The sequence below is a fragment of the Gekko japonicus genome, unplaced genomic scaffold (assembly GCF_001447785.1).
Source record: "Gekko japonicus isolate JY-2015 unplaced genomic scaffold, Gekko_japonicus_V1.1 scaffold520, whole genome shotgun sequence".
Taxonomy (NCBI): domain Eukaryota; kingdom Metazoa; phylum Chordata; class Lepidosauria; order Squamata; family Gekkonidae; genus Gekko; species Gekko japonicus.
This window is the reverse complement of record NW_015169188.1, coordinates 313404-323686: the sequence shown is the minus strand read 5'-3', so window position 1 is coordinate 323686 and position 10283 is coordinate 313404. Positions and strand designations below refer to the sequence as shown.

The 10283-nt window shown below is 42.4% G+C and overlaps 1 protein-coding gene across 1 annotated transcript in view; it reads right to left on the bottom strand.

Moving 5' to 3' along the window:
* The window catches only part of RDH10 (retinol dehydrogenase 10 (all-trans)), a 34301-nt gene that overhangs the window by 6483 nt on the left and 17535 nt on the right, over positions 1-10283 (bottom strand). The gene's annotated exons all lie outside the window — the stretch shown is intronic.

Below are 10283 nucleotides of genomic sequence, written 5' to 3'. Positions count from 1 at the left end.
AAAGCTCCCCAAGGGCTGTTTCAGGTCAGGAAAATCACATGGTTGGGAAGGCTTTTAAACCTCATCCCCGCACATTGTAGTCCTGATCTGAATCAGATTCCCCTGTGCCTGATAACTAAATTGGATCTGCACAACTGTGCGCGTGTGGTCTGGCTCTCAGACAGGCTTCCAAGGAGAGCTCTGAAATAAAGAAATCATGAACTTGCAACTGTGACCACCATAGCTCTCCCATAACATTGTATCTGGGTGAGTATGGAGCAGTAGCGGATTAAAGGGCAGGAACTGCTGCTCTAACTTTTATACCACACTGACTCAGATTGCAATGTTAACTCACAGAACCTTTCTGTAAGAGAGACCAAATTTAATCAAGTTGATACCTTCAACCAATTGTCATCTCACATCTAAGAAGATAATTAAGTCAAATTATTTTATAGTTTGTAGGCACCTCATGCAGGTCTCTGGAAAATCCACATACACATTTACAAAATAAATAAACTGCACCTTCTACGTGATTGCTTTTACCTTTATACATGGAGTAAGGGGCATCTAATCTAATATGTGATTCACTTTTCCCATACTATTCCTCCTTAAATAACTCCCTTATCCTCCACTCTCCTTCTTTTCAAGCTGAAAAATCTTTATATCTGTCTACAGAAGCCACTCCATAACCTTTATTATACTGGATTCAACTAATTTTCAGTTATGCTACATCTTTTTAGACTGGGCAACATAGAAACTAACTAGAGGTGTCAGTAGGCTGAAGAGAATGCAATACACGAATGAACAGAGATCACAATTAAAACTAATTAAAAATGAGGTTAACGTTCAATAGAATAAATAGGTTAAATTGCAATAAGGAATCCATTACAACAAGATCTACTCTTGAAGCTAAAATTAATAAAACTTTACATGAGTACAGTTAAAACCTTTTTAAATTAAAGCACACTGCACTCATTTGGATGAATCAGCTTGTTTTGCAAGATCTTTTGTCACTATCTAGTTTGCTCCTTGGATATCCCAGGATGACACAAGCATGACACTAAGCAGGGTCAGCCCAGGTTTGGTATTTGGATGGGAAACCACCTATGAACACCTCTTGAAAACCTCATGAGGGGTCACCGTAAGTTGGTTGCAACATGATCAAACTTTCCACTACAGTTTGCATTTCAGCTTGTATTTTATCATTTATTATTATTATTTATCATTTGTTATTTAACTATTTGGAAAAGCATATGAAGCATGATAGCTTGCCATTATATGTGAGCAACGGTTTATGCAAACTACAGTTTATCTGGAAACCAGAACTACAAATAATACTCAAAGTGTTGACTGTAGTACCTGCCTGCATGCAAACTATGGCTTGTTTACACCACAGTTTGTGCAATTTGCATGTAACAGCACACTATAGTTTGTTGAAAAAGAAGAAGGGTTGAGATAACCTGAGTCCATGGGAGAGGGAGGCGTAGGAATGTGCATGCTCACATGACAGTCCCAGTAAATTCAAACCCTGCTTTGCCGAAGTTTACATATTAACAGAAGGCTCAGTTCATACATCAGGACAAACTGGGCATGACTCTGGTTAACTGCCAGGCTCATGTGCTCCTTCTTGCCTTGCACTGTGGGCCACGATTGAAGAACTCCAGTTAGTCACACTGTCCAAATACAGGTGCCTTAAGTAACTGAAGTTCGTTTCTTTCCTCCTAAACTGGAATTCTAAACTGGCTACTGGGACAGAAACTACCCTCAGTTACGATACCTACTGTTGGATGCTGTGACTAATTGGAGTTAGCACAAGACTTCTCTGTTCGGTCTTGATGTGCTGTGCAAACAAGGAAGGAAGGAGCACATGAGTACAACAAAGTCTGTGCCTGTCATGAACAACCTCCCATTGGCTCATTATGGCCAAACTGAACTTCAGCCACTTATTTTGACTGATACTTGTGAAGTAACACTGCCTTCATCTGAAACTTCTGAAAGATCTCATTATTCATACGCTCATCAAAACTTTCTAAAAAATCCAAAACCCAGAGACAGTTTTCCTTTGCAATTACTTTTCTAAAAACAGGATTGTGTTCATTCATTAAGCTCATTAAAATATTCATACCCTACCTTTCCTGTGGTTTCAGGTGACTGTTCTGTTTGTCAGCAGCTTTTTGGTTTCCCTTCTCCTACTGAAGCACTGCTATCATATTTTTATCCGCTCCCTTCCTTCAAGGATCTCATACAGAATTCTTCCCTCCTCTTTGGGGTAACTAAGAGTGGCCCAAGGTCACCCACTAACCTTTGTGACTGTGCAGGGATTTGAACCTGGGCCTGTCCACTCCTCATCCAATACCATAACCACCACACCACATGGTCACTTAGTTGTTCTCTCCCACTTTGCTAAAAGTACAGCAATAAGAATCAGCTTTTGATGAGGATTAGTGGTTCCATATCATCAGATGCAACCCAACATCAGTGAAGAACATCTTGTTGGTTTTTTCCCCACGTACTGACATTTCCCATTAGAATAACCTAGGCTGTGGTCAGATGAGCAATTTGACCCGATGTTGTTGCTGTTCCTTTCCGGATTTAAAGTGCACGATCAGATAGCAACGTCTGCCTCCCATTCTCCAGTTGTTGACACCCCATTCTGACCCGCCTTTGAACTGGAGTTATTAGGCACTGGGGAAAGTCTGGACTTTACAGATGTCAGCGCTTTCACCCCGCATTTCCAGATCTCTGAACTCCCGTTGCGAACTCAAGTTGGTTGGGAACCTTCCCATCCACTTCTGCCCCCCTCCCTGTGAACCTTCCCGTCCATTTCTGCCCCCCCTTTCTTGATCAGGTAAAAATGTGTGCATAAGTGCATAATCACCCCAGGGTCTTCAAGTACCGCTTGTGCATTTATTTTTTACAGTTTACAGACCTCTCTCTCTGGAGCTTCTCAAGACTGTCTTTTTCTTAAGAAAACCTCCAACACACAGTTTCAAAAACATTCCCCATGCTGCGCTACATATCCCAGCAGCCTCCTTCAGCAATCCCTTTGACCACCAGCTGCCGCCATCCTGCCAGGAGTTTGAAGCGTTGCTTCCAATATGTGCTTACACGCATGCTCAGAAGACAAATGATTTAAAAAGCTGCCTGTCAACTTCATGGTTGCTGCACAGCAGTGATCTGATCCATTGACTACGGAATGACCGTGCTGTGAAGCAGGTTAAGGGTGGGATGTGTGATCAAAACTCTCAGTTACAAAAAACCCTGGATTATTTAGGGGCAGGGCTGGACCACGCTAAGCCTGTTCTCTGACCATAGCCCTAGATTCCCTAATCAGTGGCTGGTTTTTAGTAGGGACCAGGCTGGCAACTGAACAAGGCAGCATTGGCCCCACCCACTAGTTCACTCCTACACAGTCATAGGCAATGGGCTCCAAGGCTCCTGCCCTTGTTATGGAGTCTGATGGTCACGATCAGTTCCTTCAGTCTTGGCTACTACAGGGAACTAAGCAGCTGCGGAGTCTAACAAGGGAGGGCTCTGCCAAAGCATCCTTTGCTGGGCAGATTACAAAGGGAGGGATATGTGTCATTGAGCCCTTTCCCTGTGTTTCCAACTAAGAGAAAGTAGGAACATTGCTAAACAGTGCAGAGACTTGTAGGCCTTGGAATCAGGGGTAGAACTGTGGACAGATGGAAAATATTGGGGGGTGGACTTTATTTAAAAGATTTATATGGTACATCTTGAGTAGGGCTGCCAAATCCCCCCCGGGGGGGAGATTTCCCCCCGCTTTGGAGGCCCGATTTCCGCCCCCGCGGAATCGGGCCCCGGGGGAAACCCCACCCCCGCATGCACGTCACAGGGAAGTGACGTCATGACGCCGGGCACGCTGGGGGCAGGGCACTGCCATTTGAGGGGAAAACTCTATGTTTTCCCCTCAAATGGCTGTGCCCTGCCCGCAGCGTGCCCGGCGTCATGATGTCACTTCCCTGTGATGTGCATGCGGCGCGTATGCCGGGAGCCAGCACAAAGTCCCCCGCCGGCAGAGGTAAGTCGATTTGGCAACCCTAATCTGGAGAGACCTGAGCCTGAAGTGCTAAAGCTCTAAACGCAAGCCAAGAGTATACCCCTCCCCCTGGCAAACTAGTCAAGAATCCACATAACAGTTAGTTGGTTGAACACTTAGAAGTCTATAATAACAGCTTGTTTTATTTAGACAAACTTATTTGATAGTTGTAATTTTTTTTAACATTCTAACAGGCATGTTGGAAGGCGGAAATGAGAAAAAAAAACCAAGCAATTCTCCTTCTATAATCTCATCCCATGACACCTGGACATGCCTCCATAGACTTTGCTGGGATTCCACCTGCAGAAATCCATTTGTAAGATTAAGACATCTATAATTGCTATACAGCAGTTGCTTCACAGCTGCTATATGCTTGCAGGAAGTGACAATGTGCTAGAATTGCATTTCTGCCAAAACGAGTGCAACTGTAAATCAGAAATGGCTTAATTTTTAGGTTTTTACACATCAGTTCTGCACAATTAAGGATGCCCACATTCAAACCTATACTGGTGACAGGATTTTTTTTAGTTACAAATGTTTTCTTAAAGATCACTATTCTGAATTGCTCCAAAGATTAACAAGGCAGTGATTTTGCTTTAAGTTAAAATTGTATCCAAACAAATTTGTTCACTCGGTAATGGATGGCCTGAACAGTTTCAGCTTCATAGTTTATGTACAATAAGACTACAGCTGACTCAATCTAATTCCATTCTTATGGCGTCTCTGCTTTTTCCAATCAGAGACGTCAGAACAGTTTTGCTCTAACGATTTTCACATGTTCTTGTGCTGCGTTTTTGCCTGCAGGTGTTAAATGACTAACTCAGACCACTGAACACAACACAAAAGAGGGCTTTTTTGCTGGGCAGCTGGTGGATGATAGAAGATTAACAGGTCCCCCCTTCTCAGTGCCTAGCCTCTACTGTTGATTATCAGAAAGATAGTCTTTGCTGCTGCTTCTTTTTAAATTAAGCCAACTATTTTCACTTCCACTTATTTGTAACATCACATTTTTGCAGGGGAGGTATTTATCTACACCAAATTGTGCTAAAATTATAGTAAAAACAAAGCATGTTATGCAAGTAGTGTAAATGATGCTGTTATTTCCAAATACATTTTGAATATTTAGTTCTTTTAAAACAGGAAAGAGAACTTGTAAATTCATCCATCCATTTCTATCTTGCTCTTCCTTCAAGGAACTCAGGATATGGTTCTTCCCTGCATTTTATAACAACCCTGTGAGATAGGTAAGGCGAAAGAGAGAATTAGCCTAACATTATTCAGAGAACTTTGTGGCTCAGAAGTAATCTGAACCTTGGTATAATATTGATGCTGTAACCACAATAATGCCCCCCAAGGCCTGGACCCTTTAACCTTGCTTCTGCCTGCACAGTGCTGTACTCCATCGTAGAGATGACTGTCCATTGAAGAGTGTATTCTTCTGGTACTGGGTACTTCCATTGATTCCAGAACAGCACCTTTCAAGGAGCAGAAAGGGCACAGCACCACAGTAACATGCTCTGCAGCAGAGAACTGTTTCCATTATGCATGGAGAGTTATGCACACAGAAGGAAAGTATAGAATCTAAGTCACACACTTAGATGTGAAAACCAGCTAAATAGTAGAGTTGTCAACTCTGTGTTGGAAAATTCCCAGAGACTTGAGGGGGGAAGAGCCTCGGAAGGAGAGGGTTTGGGGAGAGGAGGGACCTCAGCAGTATATAACACTGTACAGTCCACCCTCCAAAGTAGCCATTTTCTCCAGGGGAATTGATCCCTCTAATCTGGAGACCAGTTATAATTCCAGGAGAGCTCCAGGCCCCTCCTGGAGGCTGGCAACTCTACTAAATAGCCTCTGCCTTCCTTAGGCCCCGGTCACACGAGCAGGGTAATCTGCAGGGGACGGGAGGCTTTTTGAGCCGGAGCAAAAAGACGCGCGGTAGCACGATCTCACCTTCCCCGGAGGCTCCATGCCCATGCCTCCAGCAGCCGATCACACCATGCGAGGTAACATAGCAGCAAGGCGTTTGTGCACATGCATGGGACGCCAACGGGCAATGGCTGCGATGGCTGCGATGGGCTACCACCTCTTCCTGATCAGACACCCGCACGCGCCATGCATTATCGGGAAACTAGTACATGGATCCCGGTAGCTTTTAAATTCGCATCTTCGGGCTGAAGCTGCGGGTTAGAGACGGGAGTGCAATGTTTCCCAGATGTTCAGGTATGATCACGTAGCTTTAATCTGCAGGCAAGCCGTCCCTCCTGCGAGGCAAATTCGCCGTGTGAACGGGGCCTTGGATAAGTTTCTGCAGACAGGAAGGCATAGGTCTTCTTCCTATGATCCTCATGGACTAAGCAAGCAATGGAGAGATGATGCAAACTGAAGGGAGGGTACGGGAGAAGGACTTGTAGTGCTATAAACTGTGCAGCATTTCCTATCCTCAGTACTCCAGCACTTAACAGATACTGCCTGCAAGTTTTCAAGCATATCTTTGCAGCTGTAAAGGCTAAAAAAAAAAAAAAAAGCAATGACTTATCAGGATTCTGTGCCAAGTGTCGGATTCTGCCAAGTTCCATACACAATTCTGTGTACTTGGAAGACATGATAAACTACCAGTTTTGAGTTTGTCCCTCTCGTGTAGCTGGAAGCCTCTGTAAACATAATCTGATGGGAATCTGCTTCATTTTTGTCACCAGTGCCAGAGACATAGAACTCATTTCCTTTTCTAGGCTACAGGAGAGAACGATCTATTTCAGGACAGCATGGTCTTGGGTACAACAAACATCTTTGTGGATGTGGCAATTTTAGATGGAAAGTAAAACATCTTTTGGAACTGAGGGGTGGAACAAAGGTGCCTTCTGTAAGTTTTCTACTAAGATAGACTAGTGGGCGCGGATCTCATCTCCAGATTACAAAGATCAGGTCCCCTGGAGAAAATGGCAGCTTCTTAGGATGGATTCTATGATATCACAACCTTAATGAGCTCCCTCTCCTCCCCAGGCATCACCCCCAATGTCCAGGAATTTTCCAAGCCAGAGCTGTCATCTTTAGATACAACGTAGGTTTAGCTACCTTGATCACGGAGATCCAGAAGCAGTCTTCTTACTGCTTCATTTACTAGAATTATGCAATTTCTTTCAATTCAGTACCAGAAAGGTCCCCTGAAGATTAAGCGGTTGGGCACTAAAGACATATCCATTCTTTGAGCTTACAAAAATAATATAGATGCATTATCAATAAAAACTTCGTTTAATATATAATAAGACATCCAGACTACAAGTCTAGATGACACATACCACCACAAAACTAAGGTCTTTATGGAATTTATAGTACAGTGAAGTAAGAATGTGAAAAAAATTCAATTATATAACTAGATAGAATGAATTTGGAGATTGCTATATATCCCCCTTCCTCTAAATCTCCTGAACCGTATCATATGAGTAATTCAAAACATCTGCACTCCTTTTAGCCTGAACCTTAATTTACTGCACTTCAAAAGACATTGGTCTACAAGCAAGCAAGCAAAGTACTGTAACATTTATTTTGAACAGAATGATAAAAAATTAGGCACAAATGTTTTGACTATGAAAAGTCAAACGCTGTCTACTCTATTCAACATCAGCAATAGTACATCTTATGTGAGAAAATGCTCTCTGCATATTCTGCTCTAACAGTCAAAATATGCATAAACAGAATCACATGATGCAGTATTTTGTGGGATGTACTATTCAAATATGTTTGCATGATCTCTTGGGAAAGGGGGAAACTCCCTATGCATAGAAGGTTAGCATATCAGGAAGGCTAGCCTAGAATCTTGCTTCTGGACATGTAAATTTTTAATGAGGGAATTTCATGTTCCCACCTCCCAGGGGGCTCAAACATATTAGAACCTCACTGGCAATTTGAATGGTACATGTAATGTATTCAATAGCTGCCATTGAATGCATAACGATATGTGAACTACATAATTGACTTGCCATGTAAAGCTTCGTCCTGGGCTAGGATCCAAATCCATCCAATCACATTGCTAGCCCAGGAAGAACCAACCAATCACTGGTCAGCAAGCTCCCTGAGCGGGAACGTCCGTGATTGGTCCTTATGCATACAACCTTATTGGTTGATAATTGTATAGTAGGTGTGGCTACGTTAGCCGTGAGAGTTAAAAAGGGAACAGCTTTAATGAAAAAGCTGTTCTGGCTATTCATGTTGATCTGTTTGGAGTTGAGTTACAAGCTGAATAAAGCTGATCTTTTGCTGAAATCACTCTCTGACTCTTTGTTAAGTAACCAACTTAACAGTACAGCCCTAGGAAAAATAGTACAATTTGTTTTTGCTGCACATGTTGATTGCTTTTAATTCTTATGGGAATGGGATTGTGTGAACTTAGTTCCATGCAGTATACAATGCAGTCTGGAGTGTTCTCTTCAGCCTTCTAATACCATCTGCAGACCTGGCCATCACCTTTAAATTCTCTAGCCATTCCTTGTGAGAAAACAGTTCTAACTTTTTAGAAACCAGCTCATGAGATGGAATTTACTTGCTCTTTCACAGCTGTACAGTGCAATCCTAAACACATTTTTCTTAAATCCAGTGATGTCACCAGACCATTAGCCTTAAATTCTTTACTTCTGTTTCTAAAGGTGTTCATGAAACACAAGTTGAAAGAATCAAATCTATAGCTTCAGTGCTAATCTAAAGTACAGTAATGAAAAAAACAGATTCTTGTTCATTTCTGTTTCCTCTTTTTTAAGGGTTCAAATAAAGCAATGCAGGTTCTGAACTGCAGATATACAGATGGAGGACTTGGCCGTTTACACAGCACTACACGGAACAGAACACAGAACTGCTTTTGGCCCAACGTAGGTGCTTTACTTTTGCAACACTATCATCTAGTTAACTGGATAGGTAAGAATGAAGAAATATTCACCATATTTGACTTCATTAACCAGCTTCTTTGTATCATTTTGACAGTGCAAAGGAACCAGTTCAGCTGGTTCAACAACCATGAAGCAATTCCCTTGATATGCACATAGTAGTTACTTGCTTGATGGCTCTTTAGGACAGGCAAGTCTCAACATACTGTGCCAAAAAAATGCCAAGCTGTGCATGAAGGAACAGTTTTACTCCCCAAAAAGTTGAATGTATTTGTTGTAAACCTGCTGAAATGTGTGCTTATTTTACATGGATTTAGTCTGGAACACTTTGGCTCTGGAGAAAGAAGGCAAAAAAACAAAAACAAAAAAACATAAGATACATGCACAAAATATATGTGGGGAGATAACCACTTCCACTAAAAACCCTACCCTTGCCTGACAAAAGTCATTTTCCCATTAGCCTTCAGCTTTTCCAGAATATTTTTCTGACCATGAGGCCTAGACTTATTTTAAATGTGACAGCAGGATAGGAGAGCCTATTTTGTCCTAGCTGGAATGAGCCTGTAACCTTTCCCAATGGTTTATAGTTCTGTATGAAGCATTAAAAACTTAAGCATTATCCAAAACTTCTCTTGAGTATAATCAGGAGAATGCTGATCTTTATTACATTCATCACAAAGTCTACTGAAGAGAAGATTGCCAGTAAGACTAAAGATGACAGTAGGCAAACTCTAATTGAGTGGCAAAGGAGGAAGGAACAGCACTCTAGAGAAAGCCTGCTTGTCTTTCTTCCTCTATCAGGGTAAGTGTGCTCTAGCATTGCAAAGAGATAGAGCACAGCAAGACAAAAATCAGAGAGGGCAAAGGGGAAGATGATCATAAGAAGCAAGACACAGCCGCAGGGGAGATAATAGCTTTTACCTTTTTCATTTTTTCTTCCCCATTTTAAGAGGATGCCTGCTCACCCTGCTTCTGTGGGAACCAATGAGGTTTCCCGTGTCATGGCAACTCATCTGAGACTAGACAGGTGGCAACCCAAAAGAGGGCCTTTGCTGTCATGGCTAGGGATGGGCACAAACCACATTTTTGCAGTTCAGTGTGTGGTTTGTAGCTGAACCACAAACCGAACCACAAACTTATACACTGGTTCGTGAACTGCATTGGTTCATAAGCCATTTAAACCCCTGCTTTCTGCTCCCTGCCACTTTTGGTGGGGAGCAGAAAGTGGGGGATGAAATGGCTCCAAAATGGCTGCTTGCTGCAGCTTTTCATGAAAAACAGCTGAGTGATGGGGAGCAGAAAGCAAGCGTTTAAATAGCTCAGAGCCATTTAATCCCCTGCTTTCTGCTCTTCACAAACTGCATCAAAAT